The following is a 19,556-nucleotide window of genomic DNA, read 5'->3' as shown; positions in this document are numbered from 1 at the left end:
CTTCAATTAAATTAAAATATTTATAGATTTTTCAGTGGTGGTAAAGGCCTTTCACAATCAATCTCTAATCTACTTGGCATCATCTATGTTCAAACTAACTCTCCCTGTACCACTACCACCACCCCACCAAATACCTAGGTCTAAATGATTTCTTAACAGTCCTCAAATTTCTTATAGTACTTTTGCATTTATCCCATTCTTTATTATGCCATTAAAGGAGTTTTACAATTTCCCAAAGGTAATCCATCCCACTCTGCTTCTGGGCCCAACTCCATGATCACTTACACATACTGATGCATGTCTTATTTGGGCAATAAATATTCTTTATCTACTTGATCTTTCCCATATGGATAGTCAGACCAAACTCTTTTGGAGTGGTTGTAGATATCTTCCAGGAGGCACTGCACTGCTCTGGGGTTTGATGTACCAACGTCATTAACAAATAGGAGCATTTGGAGGATTTCACTGAGTGAAGATCCTTCAACTTAGACTCTGCAATGGGTCTTTTCCATCACAGTGCAAATATCTTTAGCAAGCATACACCTCTTCATTTTATGCTTTGCTGGATATTTATGATCAGAGCATTTTTCTAAACAGGTTTATTTCTGGTTTTATATCTTTTAAGTCATCTTGAATGACAGGGAAGCATTGTGGTTCAATGAAAAGAGTGCTGAAGCTGGAGTGCTGAATTTGAAATCATGAGACCTGAGTTTGAATCCTAGTTCTGCCTGTGTGATCCTGGGCAAGGCACTTAACCTCTCTGAGCCTCACTTTCCTCTTTAGTTAAATGAGGGGTTCAGACTAGATGACCTTTAAGATCCCTTCTAGCTCTAAACCTATGATTCTGTGAGTCATGGTCAGGAGAAACTTTGTTGGAAAAGAACCTTTAAGGAAGCACTTTGTTCTGCCTTCTAGCTCTGAAACCCTGAACAAATCACTTAATTTCTGTCTGCCTCAGTTTCCTCAACTATCAAATGTAGATATTAATAGCACCTGTCTCCTAGGGTTGATATGAGGATTAAATGAGATATTTGTAAAGCTCTTAGTACAGTCCCTGGACCATAGTAGGCACTTAATAAATGCTTTTTTCAAATTATATGTATATATGTATAGATAGATAGATGATAGAGGGCACAGGGTGAGTTGAAGATGAAGGGGTGATAACTGGAAAATAAAATTAAGGGGGTGAGAGAGGATTATACTGGGAGAAGGAGAAAGGGAGAAGTAGAATGGGGTATATTATCTCACATGAAACAGACAAGAAAAGGCTTTTACACTGGAAGGGAAATGGGGGAAGGTGAGAGGGAATGAGTGAATCTTATTCTCATAGGATTTGGCTTAAGGAGGAAATAACATACACAGTGGAGTATGGAAATCTACCTTACCCTACAGGAAAATAAGGGTGGAAGGGAACAAGAGAGCAGGGGGTTGATAGAGGGGAGGGCAGATTGGGGAGGGGATAATCAAAAGCAAACACTTCTGAGGAGGGACAGGGTCAGAAGAAAGAATAGAATAAATGGGAGGGTAGGATAGGATGAAGGGAAATATACTTAGTTTTTTACAACATGACTACTATGAAAGTGTTTTGCGTGACTACACATCTATAACCTGTATGGAGATGCCTGCCTTTTCAATAAGGGTGGGTGGGGAGGGAGGACGGGAGAAAATTTGTAACTCAAAGTTTTAAGAACACATGTTAAAAAAACAAAAATAAAAATATTGCTTTTTCCCTCTCTTTGTCCTTCCTTTTATTCTTCCTTTCTCCCTCCTTCCCTTCCTTCTTTCCTTCCCCCTTTCCTTCCTTTTTCCTCTGCATCAAATGCTTTTCCATAATCAACAGACAATAAGCAGTGACATCTCCTATTCTCTCCATCTTTCAGTCAACTGCAAAATGGTAAAAATATCTTCAACTCTTGAATATTGCTTGTGAAAGCCTCCTTGTTCCCTACTAACACCCTCAATGAGGCTGCTCTTGATTTCTGTATAGATGACTCTCCTAAAGATTTTGTACCTTTGTATATGGGAGAGTGGGTCTATAGTTAATGCTTTCCCGTTTGCTTTCTTGCTGTTTTTGGCATTAAGAAGGCCTGAAACTTTTCCCACCGCTTTGGTACATTTCCTTCCTTTAGATATTTTGTGTATCTGTCCCTCAATACCCTCACAATTGTGTCATTTCTAGCACAGCTCTCCTCTCTAAACACTGAGTCCAATCCAGTTACTTTTAACTCTCTTTGCTCTCTTTAGTGCTATTTCTACTACCCCAACGAGGACATCTGTAACGTCAGGATCCAGATACGATGGCCCAACTACCCTTACCAATACTTTCCTGATTGCCAAATCCAGGGGTCTCTCCTTAAAGTTCATCTTCCTTTAATGACTGCAAGTTTCCCATGGAAACAACAGCCAGCCTTTTTCATATTAACATTCTACTGGTGTTCCTATATGACAGTGAGACATGGAATAAAATAGATTCTAAAAAGTTTAAAATGAATAACACATAGAGGATATTGAGAGGAATGTGGTGGGTATAAGCAGGATGCAACATATAACCAAAGAGGAACTTCAGAGGAGAATAGGAGTAAAGAGGCTCCCAGGGAAATGTTTGATAGGAAGAAAAGATAGGCTGGTCATATGGTGAGAGTGAGGGATGACAGACAGACAGAGTGCTCCACTGGTACCCTGATGATGTTAAGAGAAAGTGAGAAAGATCTACAATGTATTGGTTGGACCCCCTGTGTTGAATTTATGGGATGACATGGATAAAAGCTGCATGCCATGGGCAGACGTGACTGCTATCTACATTGTTGGAGTTCCCTTGCAAATCAATGAGATCAGAAATCCATTTAAGTATTTTCTTATACTGTACTTATTTGTAGACTTATCCTTTCCCTCATTAAACGGTAAGCCCCTCAAGAGAAGGATCTTACACACACACATATACATACATACACAAACACACAATACACATATCACATATATCCAGAGCACTTACCTTCTTATCCTAACACTAAGACAGCCAATAGATCTCCCCTATTTCAAAATGCAAATGTCTCTTGTATTAAGTAAACTTCAGATCCTGGAGTGGATGAATATCTTTGGTGGTGATGATGGTTCATGTTTCCCTTGTGTGTCATTAGGAAGTAGCTTAATTATGTTTTTTTCCTGGAGAGAAAAGAAAAGCTGTTAGTGAGGTTTTGAAAATCAGAAAACATGCTGAAAGTGCTCTCATAATATGCAGCATTTTTCCATGTCTGAGAACTTAAAAATTCAGATATGACTTTTTGTAGCAGCATAAAACTGGAAACAAAGGTGACCATTGGTTGAAGAATGGATGAACATACGGTAGCACGTGAATGCAGGGCACCATTACTATTCCACACACAATCATGAATGCAAGGCGTGAATGGAGCAGCTAGGTGGCACAGTGAACAGAGCACCAGGCTTGGAGTCAGGAAGACTCATCTGCCTGAATTCAAATTTGGCCTCAGACACTTACTAGCTGTGTGACCCTAGGCAGGTCATGTAACTCTGCCTCAGTTTCCTCATCTGTCAAGGGAGCTAGTGAAGGAAATGGCAAACCACTCCAGCCTCTTTGCCAAGGAAGCCCTAAATGGGGTCACAAAGAGTCAAACCTGACTGAAACAACTCAGCAACAACAACAGCAAAAGCCATGTAGGCATGCTTGGGAAGACAGACGAAGCCAAGCAGAGAGTCTGAACAGCGCCAGAAGGACAATATGCTTAGTGGCTATAATTGCACAAACTGAAACAACACTGAGAGACTGCCCCACTCAGGCTCCTGGCATTGACCACCACTGGTCCAAGAGAACAAAGGACAGAACACACACCCCTCCCCTCAAGAGAGGATGGGAGTGGCGCCACAGGAGCAAAACATGGCAAAATATGGTGTCAGACTTGGATGGCTGGCCAGTCTTAGCTGTTTCTCCTTTGGTATGAGGGAGGATTTAATGAGGGGAAAAATGACTGGTGTGGAAAACAAAAGGCATCAATAAAACTTTAAAATGGTATTTTTTAAAAACTGTGCTTGAATAAAGATAACTACTGGAACCTAAAACATCTTGTTGAAAAGAACTTTGATGGGCTATTCTTAAGCTCATGAGGGTCACCAATAATTTCCTAATTGCCAAATCCAATGGTTTCTCCTCAGGGCTCACTCGCCTTGGGGATTCTGCAGAATTTGACAGTTGACCATCCTTTCCTTCTGGATATATATATATATATATATATATATATATATATATATATATATATATATTTATATTTTGTCTCCTAGCTTTCATAACACTATTCTTTCCTGGTTCTCCTTCTTGACTTGGTCTTTTTTGCCCGTTCACCATGCTCCAAACTCTACCGGGCAACATGTACGTAAAGGATGGACAGATATTGAGAGATACTGGCTCAACTGTAAATATGGAGTCACATGCCAATTTGAGCTGTGATTTGGCATAAGTCATAGGATTACCATAGAATCATACATTTCAAATTGGAAAGACCCATATCAGTCATCTGTAAGAAGGGGGTTTCTCATAGCTGAAACCCAATGAATATAACTAAGAAAATGTTCTGTGTGCTGATTACCTTGTCAAAGGAGGATATGTCTTTGATAGGCTAACTGTAGGCCACAAGGGGGGAGGGTGGAGAGCATTAGCCCAAAGGGAGTATAATCTTCCCCTTCCCCTGACCACTGATCTCATCACTGGAGAAACTGGACCAGTTACAAACAATGCCTCTAGCCTGAGAGAGGATAAAATAGACAAATAGAGAGAAGTTCATTTCAGGCCTCTTTAATGGTCCCAATTCTTGGGGCTAAGAAGGAGACAAGACTTCCATTCAATCAGGAACTTTGAGTCGCCCTTTTGCCACATGAGTTCTCTAAGCCTGAGCCTATTTTTCTCTGGACTCTGTATATACTTGTGGGAGAGCGTGTCTCAGACATCGGGAGGATTTTTAAAAATTAGGTTCTTACTATACTTTTATCTGATAATTAATGTTACTAAATTAATATTGGGAAAGACTAACTGGTTAAATGATATTTCTGAAGCACACTGGTTGGGGCTCATAAGCTGTAGTATTAGAATACCACGCCCAACCTCTCAGTATTACCCTTATGTAAGGAGAAGTAGTTAACTGCTCTCTGGAAACCCAACCTGCCAGTGAGAATGAAAATTGGTAGAGTGAGCCTACAGAGGGTGTAATGTATCCAAACTCTTCATTCTACATATATATGGAAACCAAGAATTGTTCATAGACACAAAAACAGTGATAAGGTGATCTGGGATTTAAATTCAGGTCTTCTGACATCAAATTCTTTTTAGGAAATTTGACATATCTCACCTGTTATAACTTTTTGATGCGATCAGCATTAAAGCTGCTTGCGTTTATACATCTTTTGCCCTGTACCTATCTACTCGCTCTGTACCTACCATGTATCCTCATCTTATTAGCGGACTAATACGGTAGAATCTCAGGAGATACAGGTGAGAGGCTTCCAGGAAAGCAGAGGAACTGAGCAAGAAATAATTACTAAGAAAGGATACATCCCCAGCATTATGACTTCCCCTCCCTCATTCTTATTCAATTATTCTTGCACTCCCCCCTTGCCACTCTTCCCCTCCCCCCCATTTGGGGCAGAATGGAAAGGCCAAAACAAAAGCTGGGAAAAGTATGAACTCAAGACTAGAGTCAGAATGTAGCTGTTGCCATCACTTTGAGAACAGCCAGTAAAGAAGAGGGATAAGGGTGGAAGGTTATAAATAAAGACTAGAAAAATGTATGATCCATTTGGAACCAAGCCCAAAAAGCAATAAAGCTGTGCATGCCCTTTGACGCAGCAATACCTCTACTAGGTCTCTATAACAGAGATCAAAGACAACGGAAAAGGACCTACATGTAGAAAAATATTTCTAGCAGCTCTTTTTGTGGTGACAAAGAATTGGAAATCGAGGGGATGCCCATCAGTTGGGGAATGGCTGAACAAGTTGTGGTATATGATTGTGATGGAATACTATCATGCTATAACAAATGATGAGCTGGATGCTTTCAGAAAAACTTGGGAAGACTTACATGAACTAATGCAAAGTGAGGTGAGCAGAACCAGGGGAACATTGCATATACAATATATACAACAATAGTGTATGATGACCAACTGTGAATGACTTAGCTATTCTCAGCAATACAACGATGCAAGACAGTTTTGAAGGCCTTATGATGAAAAATGCTATCCACCTCCAGAGAGAGAACTGATGAAGTCTAAATACAAATTACAGCTTACTTTTTTTACTGTCTTTATTTTTCTTTTTTGGTCTGTGTTTTGTTTTGCAACATGACTAATACAGAAATATGTTTTCCATGACTACACATGTATAATCTATATCAAATTGCCTTCTCAAGGAGCAAGGAGGGGAGGGAAAGAGCTTGGAATGCAAAATTTTTTAAAAAACAAATGTTAAAAATTTTTTTACATGCAATTGAAAAAAAATAAAACAAGAGAGAAAAAAGTATGCTCCTAGTTCCAAGAGATGGGTCATCTGCTATCCCTTTCCATTTTGATAGCTGCAGGGTTAAAATTTGTAAGAAGTAAAAAAACATATGGGGATGGGGGAGGAGGAGAAGGGGTGTGGAGACTAGCCAGCAGCTGGCCCAGGTGAAGGTTGGGCCTTTATTGTTTTAGAAATAACCCTGCTTGTTTCCGTGCTATTAAGAAATATATACCCTGAGGATTTTTTTTTCTTTGCCAAGCATACCAAGCAACTGACTTCTGTGACACCCCCTGTGGAGTAGCCTCTTTGAATCCAGCAGGTGGTCTTTGAGAGGACTGATGATGACAACCTTGTTTATGGAGAGTACTTTTAAGATGTGTGTGAAACACTGTTTTGTTTAGTCATTTTCAGTTGTGTCTGACTCCATTTGGGGTTTTCTTGGCAGGGATACTGGAGTGGTTTGCCATTTCCTTCTCCAGCTCGTTTTACAGATGAGGAAACTGAGGTAAACAGGGTGAAGTGACTTGCTCAGGGTCACACAGCTAGGAAGTGTCTGAAACCCGATTTGAACTCACGAAGACGAGTCTTCCTGACTCCAGGCCCCGTGCTTTGTCCACTGTACCACCTACACATATCTTATTTGCTTTTTACAACAACCCTTTGAAGTAGCTCCTATTGTTATCCCCATTTTTCAGATGAGGAAACTAATGTGGGGGGGGGAGTTTACATAGCTGCTAAATGTCTGAGGTGGGATTTGAAAGGAGGTCTTCCTCCCTCCGACTCTATCACTTTGTCCACTGTACCACTCTCAGAAAAAGGGAGGAAGAAATACAGTCATTTATCTCTGAAGTTTTAGGCACAGGCTATGGAGGTAGTCCAGTGCCTAAGTCCTTTGGGGGTCACACATGTGTAGGTCACACACATGTAGGGTCACTAACCACAGGTAAGGGGTATAGCTGTACCAGGTCTAACATGAGAAGGGGTTCAAAGCTCCCTCCCCCTTCCCTACCTGCTGCTCAGCCCCAACCTCTTTGGTGTTGCTGTGGCTACCTCTTCCTGCAGCACCTCTAGGGAAGGCACACTCCATTGTCTTCTATTTCTCTTCCTTCCTTCCTTTTGCCCGGTGACTCCTGCCTCATAATGCTCCATAGCTGAGTGGTAAGTAAAGACTGATATGAGGGTGGTGTTTATAACTCAATCTGTCTTTTTTTTTCTTTTTAAAAATTATTTATTTATTTATTTTTAGTTTTAAACATTCACTCCCATAAGATGTTGAGTTTTAAATTTTCTCCCCTTCCTTCTCCTCCTCCCTCCCCAAGACAGTGTGCAATCTGATATAGGCTCTACTTATACATTCATATTAAACATGTTTTCACGTTAGTCATGATGTACAGAAGAATTAGAACTAATGGGAGGAACCACAAAAAAAGAAGAAATAAAACAAAACAACAAAAGAAAAGGAGAGAAATTAGTATGCTTCCATCTGCATTCAGACTGCATAGTTCTTTTCTGTGGATGTGGATAGCATTTTCCATCATGTAACTCAATCTGTCTTGAAGAGAACTAGGTTATTGTTTTCAGAGGATCATAAAATAATAGAACTAAAATGACCTGCTTAGAGATCACCTACCAATCCCCTCATTTTTACAAATGAGATGCTCAAATACCTGTAGCTAGAAGCTGTGAGGACAAGCAAATGGTGTAAACCACAGCTGAAATTCTCACTCCACAACATAGCTCCTCGACCTCCCTTCTGTTGATTCATACAATCACAAGCCTAGTTTAGACTCTCCTCACCTCTTGCCTGGACTACTGCATTTGCCTTCTAATTGGTCTCCCTGCCTCAACACTCTCCCTGTTCCAGTCAGTCCTACGCTCAGGCACCCAGAGGAGTGTTCTAAAGAATAGGTCTGGGGTGAAGCAGTGGATAGGGCACCAGCCCTGCAGTCAGGAGGACCTGATCTCAAATCTAGCCTCAGATACTTACTAACCATGTGACCCTGGGCAAGTCATTTAACCTTGATTGCCTAAAAAGAATAGCTCTGACCATGTCTTCTCTGATCAATGAACCCTGGCGGCTCCCTGTTATCTACAGGTTTGAATAGAAAATCCTGTTTGGTTTTTTCTTTTGAGGGGTGAGGCAGTTGGGGTTAAGTGATTTGCCCAGGGTCACACAGTTAGTGAGTGTTATGTGTCTGAGGCCAGATTTGAACTCAGGTCCTCCTGACTCCAGGGCCAATGCTCTATCCACTGCGCCACTTAGCTGCCCCCTATTCTGTTTGGTTTTAGAACTCTTCATAGATCGGTCCTTTCCTAGCTTTCCAGTCTTCTTACAAGCTTCCTCTTCTCTCTCTGTATCCAGCTACACTGGTTTATTTGCCATTCAGACACCAACACGAACCTGATCTCTCACCTCCACACCTTTGCAGTGTCTGTCCCACATTCCTGAAATGACTCTCCTCTGCCTCCTAGGTTCCCCAGCTTCCTTCAAGGCTCAATTCAAACCCCAAATCCTGAAGCCAGGCCTTCCTGAGTCCTCTCTTAATGCCTTCCCCTTTCAGGTTATCTTCTATTTTTCTCTGTATTTATCTCGTATGTACCTAGTTACTTGTATGTTGTCTCCCTCATTAGAATGTCCACTCCTTGACTGTATGTGAGGTTTTTTTTTTAAGGGAGGGTGGGTGGTGGTGAGGTGGGGGAGAGAGTTGGCTTTTCTTTGAATTCCCAGAACTTAGCACACTATAGAGCACACTGACAAGTGCTTTGGGTGTGCTTAGGGCAGCAAGGTGGTGCAGTGGGATAAAGCACCAGGCCTGGAATCAGGAAGACTCCTCTTCCTCAGTTGAAATCTGGTTTCAGACACTTACTAGCTGTGTGGCCCTGGGCAAGTCACTTCATCCTATTTGCCTCAGTTTTCTCATCTGTAAAATGAGCTGGAGAAGGAAATGGCAAACCACTCCAGTATCTCTGCCAAGAAAACCCCAAATGGGGTCAGACACATCTGAAAAATGACTAAACAAAAAAGTGTTTCACACATCTTATAAGTATTCTCCATAAATGAGATTGTCATCATCATTCCTCTCAAGGACCACCTGCTGGATTCAAAGAAGCTACTCCACAGGGGTGTCACAGAAGTCAGTAGTCAGTAGCTCTTACAGTAACCTCGACTTTCTGAATATCCAAAGATACCCAGAAATCCTATTAGATTTTACCATTTAGAATACACAGAAAGCAATCAGGGAGAGAAAGCAGTGGAAGTGGTCATTCAGTACAGAATAACCTTGTATAGTATGGTTTTGGGGATTTTTTTCCTTTTCAAGGAGAAAGGGACATTAAGTTAACCAACTTAAGATTTTTGGTATTTCATTTTCTTTCCTTAGAACTGGTTTCCAGAGTTCAAAAAATCTGTAGGGCATTGTCTTTTTGTAGAGGGGAAGAAAAGATGGAAAAATAGAGTGTACTGATCTCCAAGATCTTCCCACTGGTATACTAACTATAAATACTGTGCAGCACATAAGGAGTTCTTAAGCATCTAATTATAAGAGAACAGCTCAAGCTGCATTATTAGCAATAGTTAATAATTAGCTATATTGATTATATTTTAGGCCCTTGGAAGAAAAAAGGTGACTCACTGAGAAGTCAAACACTGCTGAATGACAGTTCTGCCTGGGATTCTCAGAGCAAAGGTCAGAGAGTGTCAATATTCTAGGTCAGAATATTAACATTTGTTCTCTTTGAGGTCAAAGCAGCTTTGATGATCTCCCCGAACACACCTTAGCTAAATCTAGCCTGCTGATGAGGAAAGTAAATTGCTAGGGAAGATTGGATGCTGCAAGGTCAAGGGAGGTGATGGCACATGAAAGACACAGTGCTGCATCTCCTGGATGTAATGACCCAATCGGCTAAGTGCAGCCCAAGCCATTTGGATTGTGATGTAAATGAGAAAAAAGTTTTTCTGGGGGGAGTAGGAGAGTTGTGAAGGAATTCTATTAAGTTGTGATGAGTAAGGTATAGAGGACGAGAATGTGGAGAAATTAGAAAACACTTGAGAACTATCCAGGGAAGAAATCTATCCACAATGCTAGGCAAGAGAGAGCTGATAACAGAAAGCTCGACAATCAAATCAAATCTAATCTGTGGCTGATTGGGATTACCCAGACTGTCTGAGGAGTGAGAGAGGCCCAGGGAAGGGACAGGAGCCAAGAGAGGGGTCTGGAGCTGTTGATATCTGAGTGATGGGATTTCAAAAAAGGGCTTTAACTGTAATGAACTTAGCTGGAGCAGATGAAAATTGAAAAGTGATTTCATTAGTGCTGATCAGACCCAAGTGAGTGTGTGGGTAAGGAAAAAAAAAAGGAAAAGAATAGATGGAGAAGTAAAGCTTCCCAAACAAGAACTCTGCTGGAAATATATAGCCCACTGTTCTATCCCACTGGGATTGAGTCCCTGTAGAAGGCATAGCAAATACCACTATTTTGTGTGTCTAGCTAGCTACTTTACACCTAAGGCTAGGGGGGTGTTGAGGAGGCAAAGGAATTATCTCCACCTTCTTTCCCATGGGACAACCAACTGCCAAGGCATAAGAGCTCATGGAAAACCCACTGCCTTAAATTCACCAACTAGCTATGTGACCTTGGGCTCATGGACTCAGACTTTGAGCTCGAAGGGTCCTTAGACAGCAACTTGTCCAACCCTTCATTTTTATGAATAAGGAAACTGAACCCCAGAGGGTTGACTTGACTTCCTCAAGGTCACACATGTAGCATGGGGCAGAACTAGGATCCTCCGCTTCCAAATCTAGGGCTCTTTCCAATATGCCAAGTTACTTGTCCATTGTGAGCCTCTGTTTTCTCCTCAGTAAGGTAAGGGTATTGGATTGGGAGATCTCCAAAGTTCCTTTCAGCTCTAATGCCCTATGGTTCTAGGATTAACTTGCCCAATAATGTACAGTAATTACAACCACAGAATCTTAGAATTGGGAGAGACTTTACAGAAAAACAGGCAGGGTTCATGTTGACAAGAACATGCAGCTTTCAACCATTCTCCCTTCCAGAAAATTTATCTCTGCTGAAGAATGCAGTCATGGGATATGGATTGATGCCTGTGATTACAGAGGATTACAAAAATGCATGGCAAGAAACAGTAATATTAATATGAGTACTTATCTATCACCTTATTTATTTTACTTAAAGGGCACCTTTCATCTCTAAAGGTTTAAAATGCTTCCCTTATGTGGCAGTTTTATCCTCAGAGGACAGGACACTTTTTTCCCCCTACCCACACTTCCATTTTACTGCCTGAGCAACTAAAGCACCACTAATCATCATTAGAGTTGACTAGAGCTATTTCTGGCATGAACCAATAAGATCAGCCCCCAGCTGACCAGCCAATGAATTGAATTCCTCTTAGTTGTCAGTAATGAAGAGAACTCAGCCAACTCAGGTCTTGTAGCAAGTTGGACATAGAAACCTATGCAAAGTGCAAACAGAACTACCATGTTCTTTAATCCTGAGCTTGCCAATAGTGAAGGGAGAAATTCTAACAGTTCCAAAGGAACCAGTACCAACAGGTGGGAACACCAAGGAGTATATTCCTACAAGAAGGGGGACAGGAGAGAGTAGGAGGGAATAATCCATCTTTGACATAACTGCCAAAATCGCCTTCCTAAAACACAGCATTGACCATTTCAAGAAGCTTCAATGGCTTACTACTGTATCTAGGATAAAATATAAACTCCTTAAATTGGCATTTAAAGATGTCCAAAGTCCGGCTCCAGCCTATTTTTCCAGACATTACTCTCCTTCATGTATACTAACTAGGTCATAGCCAAATTAGACATTAGGTATTTCATGAACGTGGCATTCCCTTCTGCCCCTTTAAATGGCAGTGCTGCATGCCTAGGATATATTTCTACTGTACTTCTGCTTCATAGAATTGTTTGCATCCTTCAAAGCTAAACTTGGGTACCTCCATCTTAGAGAGACCTCCTCTCCTCAGATATTTTGCAAGTGGGCAACCGCTCTCTAAACCATTCCCAAATTTGCATTAAGTAATTAACTCTTAACAGACGTCTCTATATTTACTGCTCAGAGGGAAGTACTATCCCACAGTCATCAGAACATGGGCACCCACCAAGAAGGTGAAGAAAGAAAGAGAGAGATTCTAAAGAAGACCTAGACAGACTCATTACAACCATGTCTGAGTCTGATGAGCAGATGAGACTGGAGAAAAATACATGATGAAGCCTGGCTAGTTAACCAGAGTAGTCAGTCTCCTGTCGATTTATGACTATGCCCAGCATCAGCTTGTAATCATTAACACCCTTTCCCATCTAGTGAACAAGAGAAAACATTTAAATGTATCCAAGGGCCCAAAGAATGACGTTAATCGTACTGATTACAACCTCATTCAGCAACAGGTGATTGCTGTGATTGGTGGTGCATGGTGGTGGGCAAACATGCTGCAGACACTCATTAACCAGTGTTCTGGGAAGTGGCACCCAATCCATCCAAGTGTCTATAGAGCAGACTCCTGGGGAAACGGATACTACAAGGTGCTATATCAAATGATAGATCATGGCAGCTTTAATAGATGCCCTTAGAGCAGCTACCCTCATTGACTGGGAGCTCCTTGAAAGCAGGGACTGTCTTTTGCCTTTCTTTGTGTCTCCAGTGCTTAGCAAAGTATCTGGCACACAGTAGGCACTTAAGAAATACTTATCGACAGACTCCCCATCCCCAAACCTTCCTCAATTACAAGATTCTGCTGGTGCCTACTGTAGAGAGCCAAGAACACCATGGGTACCAACAAAAAAATTCACTCAAGACTCTTGAATCCTGAGGTTTTCCATCTGTCCCTTTTAGATTGGAATTAATATCATGAACCTTAAGAATCAACAGTATTTATGAGAGAACTAAGTTAAATATTACAGTGAGTTTGCATTTGGAACATGGGGCTCAGGATTATGAGATCTAAAGCTTAAAGGACCGTAACAGATCATCTACAATCTTTAGAGATATCCAGAGGGGAAGTGACTGCCCAAGGTCACACAGCTATAAAAAACTCAATGGACAATGCACAGTATGAAAGTGGGATTCAAACCCAGGTTCTGTGACTCTAGATGGAGTGCTTTTTCTCCAGAGAGGTGAACTATCTCTTCCGAGATCATACAGATAAGGAACAGGATGGAAATTAAAATCCAAGGCCTGTAATGTCAAGTTTGGCACTCTTTCAACTACATTATATTGCTTTTTATGATACCAGCTGTATGACTTTGGGGAAATCACTCAAGTTCCTTGAACATCAGTTACCTTATCAATAAAGTGGGGATTCAGTCTTAACTTCCTCATAGGATTAGAAATATCTAATACAATGGAATAGGAGTTGTTCAGTCATGTCTGACTCTTCATGACCCCATTTGGATTTTTCTTAATAAAGATACTGGAGTGGTTGCCATTTCCTTCTCCAGTTCATTTTGCAGATGAGAAAACTGAGGCAAAGTTAAGTGACTTGCCCCTGAGTCACACAGCTAGTAAGTATCTGAGGCTGGATTTAAACTCAGATCTTCTTGACTTCAGGTTTGGCACTCTATCCATTGTGCCACCTACTTGCCCCAGTTAGCAGATGGGAGAATCAGAATAGAGGTAACAAGAGGTGCCCTGCTGGACTCCCAATTCTCTCTTACCCTAACCCGTATCTTTCAATCTGTTGCCAAGGTCTGTCAATTTTATCTTTGCCACATCTCTTACCTATTCCCCTCTCTCCTCTGACACTGCCACCACCCTGGTTCAAGCCCTATCCCCTCACTCTTGGACTATTTAAATAGTCCAGGTCTCCCTGCCACAGATCTCCCAACTCCAGTCCATCCTCCGAGTAGACACGAAAGTGATCTTCCTAAAGCACAGATTTGACCATGGTGATCTCCTACTCAATTAACTCCAATGGCTCCCTATCACCTCCTGAATCAAATATAAAATCTTCTGCTTCACATTCAATGGCCTTCATAACTAGCACCATCTTACCTTTCCAGTCTTCTTACACCTTATATCTCCCCCGTACTCTGGGATCCAGTGACACAGACTTCGTTGCTATTTCTCAAACTCCATATTTCATTTGTAGACTCAGCATTTTCCTGGTACTCTCCCATGCCGCCAATACTCTCCCTCCTACCTTCCCTGGCTTCCTTCAAGTTCCAGCTAAAATTCCACCTTCTACAAGATGCCTTTCTTGACCTTCCTTAATTCTAGTGCCTTCCTTCTGTTGATTATCTCAATTAATCCTGCATATAGCTTGCTTGTACATAGCTGCTTGCATTAGACTTTGGGCTCCTTGAGAGCAGGGACTGTTTTTTGGTTTGTTTGTTTTTGGTGGGGGATGCTTTCTTTGCATCTCCAGTGCTTAATACAGTGCCTGGTACATAGTAGGCGCTTAATAAATGTTCAGTGACTTTTGACTAATACTTGTAGTTCCTTCGTCACATCGTTGTTATGAAGAAAGTAGCTTTGTAGCTCATAAACTGCCATGTAAATGTAGCTATGATTTATAATCACATCACTCAAGTTTGGGTTCCCCCTCCCCTAAATTGTGCCCCTTTCTCCTCTCTTGGCTGCTTTATAATATTTCCAGCTACACACCTAGTTCTCTGGCAGAACGTGAGGTGACGCCTAGGTGGGTCAGCCTGCAATCCGAAAGGGAACGTTGGGCAGGTTACACACCTCCAGTCACCCTCAGAAGGCAATTTAGGAAGATAAGAATTAGGATAATGATTCAGTATGAAAGTGTTTGGGGAAAAGTTAACCTATGCAAATGCTAAATGCTAAATGCAAATGTTAAGTAGTAACAACTGTTATTATTATCATCATTCCTGTCCCTCTAGGTCTGGGTCTCCCAAGGTCTTATTCTTACTCCTCCTCCCCCACCAAGATGTTTTCTTTTAGAATAGTTTGTAGTCCCCAAGCTCTGCCGCGTCCCTCCTCCCCCGCCCCTCCCGGTCCACTAGAAACGGCCTCTTCCTCTTCTTATCAGCAAGAAATTACCTTGGGGCTCACCTCTGTATGTGAGTGTGTGTGTGTGTGTGTGTGTGTGTGTGTGTGTGTGTGTGTGTATGTGTGAGTGTGTGTGTGTGTGTGTGTGTGTGTTTGTCTGTGTGTCTGTGTCTTGCCTGGCCCTTATAACTTCCGAAAAAGCTTCTGCCAGCGCAGCTCACCTCCAGAGACCATTCCCCCTCAGCCTTCAGTCTTCTTTGCTTCCCAGGCTTGATTCAGAGGGCCCCCAAGGCTTGTCATTATCTACCAGGCCCGAAGTCTTAGTCTTTGGCGAGCCCCAGGCTTCAGTCCCAGGTTCCTTCCGGCTTTCCTAAAGGGAGGGGTCCCCTCCCACGGCTCCAAGAATCTATTCAGTTTCGTCCCGCCCCTTACACCCAGAGGGTGAAAAAGGATCTTACCGCTGGGCAGCTCTCTGACGGCTGTCCACACCCCCATCCAGCTCCTCAACTCACCTATTCCCAATGCTTTCTCTTCAGTCCTGCCAAGATTCTCTCCTCCCGTGGCTCAAGCACCAGTTTTCTATTCTTTTCATCTCGCCACCCTGGGGGACTCTTCCTACTCTTCCCTCTTCCAGCCGCCACCCCCAGGACTCCCCATCCGTCACCACCCTCCTCGAAGCTAGCCTCAATCTTATCTCGAGTTCCAAGAAGTGAGGGGCATGGGGGGGGCGGGTCTGGGCGGTGGGTCCTAAACTGCTCTTGCCTCCTGGTGGAGCTGAAGCGGCAGGCCGAGAGGCGGGGAGTTTTGGGGGTCGTTGGTCCCTGACAATGGATCGAGGAGGTTGAAGCAGAGAAGGAAGTTAGGGTGTGTGTCTGTACGTGCACGCAAGTGTTGAAGTAGTGTGCGGGTACAGTATGAAATTTGTGGTTGTTCAGTAGTTTCAGTCTTGTCTGACTCTTGGCAAAGAGACAGGAGTGGCTTACCATTCCTTCTCCAGATCATTTTACAGATAAGGAACTGAGGCCTAGGGTCACACACAGCTAGTGTCTAATATTAGATTTGAACTCAGGGGGAGGAGTGTTTCAGACTCCAGACCAGCACTGTCTACTGCACTACCTCGTTGCTTGATGAAATTAGAGCCAGGGCCAGACTGTGCTTCAGTCTTGAGGAGCAGGGGGTAAAGAGAGGCAAAGAGAAAAGAACCTTGTTTGAGAGGAAGGGGTGATGCGGCAAATTAAGCAGTAGTTGCCCCTGGACCTAAAGGATAAAGCTAGTGATGTGCATGTAACCCTCAAGCTTTTGGTGGGAGTGGCGGGAGGGAAGAGTAAAATTGACACTTGGAATTGATCCTGCAGAGTTCTAGAGACATCTTGGACTTTTGCTGCAAATCTCCCTTTTTCCTTATTTTCTTTCTTCACCCGTTCAAATGCAAGAATTTTCCTAGTAACCCATAGGAACATACCAGACCAGGGCAAAGTTTTAACAATTTGAAGTTATCTTATGTTGAAGATTGGGGAAATGGCGTTCACAACTAAAACCCACTTCTAGGGCAGGTATGAAATCTACCAGTCATTGCTTGGCTTAGGGGTAAGGTCAGATGGGGGAAATTTGGGCTAGCAAGGGGAAGAGTTTGGGGGGAGGGAGCTGAGGGAGAGAAGAGTGTTTTTACCCCCCCAACTAACCTTCCCTCCCCCCTTTAAAGTCCAGTTTAATCTCAAAGCAGTTTAGCTTCCTGATCCCAATGCCTTTGCCTAAAGCTTAACAAACTCATTGATTGACTTGTTGATTGACAAACCTGAAAAAGATAAGGGTAAAACAAAGACTTTAGCTTAATTATGGAGTGAGGACTTGACTCTTAAGGCAACTTGGTTAAATGCTTGTTGATTGTGATCGAAAACTGTAAAGTAATAGTAAATATTTCCAAGAGGATTTCCAAAAGTTTGATTAGACAGAGGGATGAGGTAGCTTGTTACCTGGTCTTCTATTGGAAGTAAAGTCACACTAATTTCTTCCTCTCTCTTTATCCCTCCCCCACCTCCCTTCCATCCCTGCAACTTTCCACCTTAAGGCAGGAAGTGATCTTAGCCCTTTACCTTGGAGTTGAGGGATGGTTTATGTGGGAGGCCAGGGGAAAAAACTGACAACCAGAAACCATGCTGGGAAATGTCAGCTACCAGATTCACAACACAAAAACCCAAATCCTACTTATATCAAGTGCTCTATTCTGCCTAATGCCCTGTCTCTAACAACAGTTTGGAGGAAAATCTGAGGCAAAATCATGGTTAAAAAGCTCCCTGTGATATTTACTATCGCTTTTTAGTTTTCAGTCACAATCAACAAGCATTTATGAAATGCCTACTGTGTACCAGGCACTAAGATACAAAGAAAAGAATCGAACAGCCTTTGCTCTCAAGGAATTAGCTTGCAAGGCCTGGCACAATGTCTGGGGTCTGAGGCACTTATGAAATATTTGTTCAGTAGAATTTTTTTAGTAGACTATAAGCTTCTTGAACATAAAGACTGTTTTTGTTTGGTTTGGTTTTGTATTCCCAGCATCTAATATTAATAGCTAACATTTACATAACCCTTATTATATGCCAAGTATTACCTCATTTGATCTTCATACCAACCCTGGGAAGTAGGTGCTGTTATTATCACCATTATACAGAAGATGAAACTGAGCAAAAAACAGCTCAAGTAACTTGTCTAAGGTTATACTGTCAGTGTCTGAGGCTGGATTTGAACTCAAGTCTTCCTGACTCCAGGCTGGGTGAGATACCTAGCTGCCCCACCTGGCATTATGCCTTTTCATTACACTAAGTATGTACTCAATAAATGTTTCAGAGAATTTTAGTTGGAAGAGATCACAGAGCTATATGGTCCAACTCATACTTAATAAAGAATTCACTCTATGACATATGGTCATCCTGATTTTGCTTGAAGACTTCACTTGCTTAGTGGGGGTGGGAAATGCTACCTGGCTAGCCAGACCTTGACACTTTTGGACAAGGCCAATTGTTAGGAAGTTTTTCCTGAAATCAGTCCTAAATTTTCCTCTTTGCAACTTCCATCCCATGCCTATTTCTACTCTTGGGTCCAAGAAAAACAAATCTCCTTCCTTTTAAAAAAATTATTATTATTATTAACATTCTTTTCTTTGAATTTTGAGTTCCAAATTTTTTCCCTCCCTCCCACCCCTTTCCCAACCCACTGAGAAAGCAAGACATAGGATATCAATTATATATGTGAAATCATGCAAAACCTATTTCCGTATTCAGCATATTTCAAAAAAAGCAAGAAAAACAAAGTGAGTAAATTATATTTCAATTTGTAGTCAGAGTTCATCAGTTGTCTCTCTGGAGTTGGATAGCATTTTTTCATCATGAGTATTTTGGAATTGTCTTGGATCATTGTATCGATCAGAGTAGCCAAGTCTTTCACAGTTGATCACCGTTGCAACATTGCTTGATGTTACTGTGCATGATCATCTCCCAGTTCTTCTCACTTCAGTTTGCATGAGTTCACTTAGGTTTTTCTGAACCACCCCTCCCCCCCATCATTTCTTGTAATGCAGTAGTACTCCATCACAATCATATGCCACAACTTATTTGGCCATTCCTCAACTGATGATCATCACCTCAATTTCCAATTCTTTGCCATTACAAAAAGAGTTACTATAAATATTTTTGTACATATAGGTTTTTTTCCTTTTTCTTTGATCTCTTTTAGATACAGACCTAATAGTGATATTACTGGGTCAGAGGATATACTTAGTTTTTTGTCCCTTTTGGCATAGTTCCAAGTTATTTTCCAGAATGGTTGGACCAGTTCACTACTCCACCAATAGTTCATTAGTGTACCTATTTTTCCCTCATCCCCTCCAGCATTTGTTACTTCTGATAGATGTGAAGTGGTACTGAATTGTTTTAATTTGCATTTCTCAATAAAGATTTAGAACATGTTTTCATATGGTTATAGATAGCTTTTATTTCTTCTTTTCCAAACTGCCTGCTCATATCCTTTGACCATTTATCAATTGGTGAATGGATTTTTAAAAAAAAATTTGACTTAGT

At 41.8% G+C, this 19,556-nt stretch overlaps 1 protein-coding gene across 6 annotated transcripts in view; it reads right to left on the bottom strand.

Annotated features, from left to right (window-relative positions):
- Window positions 1-16,409, bottom strand: part of TLR5 (toll like receptor 5) — a 74,417-nt gene extending 58,008 nt beyond the window's left edge. For 2 of the 6 annotated variants that reach the window (XM_020982198.2, XM_020982205.2), the window contains exons 1-2: window positions 15,705-15,979; window positions 2,993-3,162 (exon numbers count right to left, since the gene is read on the bottom strand). The gene's annotated coding sequence lies outside the window, so the exon portion shown is untranslated. The other 4 variants (XM_020982200.2, XR_002323601.2, XR_002323603.2 and 1 more) reach the window with 4 other exon arrangements.
- Window positions 16,410-19,556: the final 3,147 nt, after the last annotated feature.

This window comes from Phascolarctos cinereus, unplaced genomic scaffold, assembly GCF_003287225.1.
Source record: "Phascolarctos cinereus isolate Bilbo 61053 unplaced genomic scaffold, phaCin_HiC Scaffold_5;HRSCAF=322, whole genome shotgun sequence".
NCBI lineage: Eukaryota > Metazoa > Chordata > Mammalia > Diprotodontia > Phascolarctidae > Phascolarctos > Phascolarctos cinereus.
The sequence above is the reverse complement of the archived record's forward strand: the minus strand, read 5'-3'. Positions and strand labels throughout refer to the sequence as shown.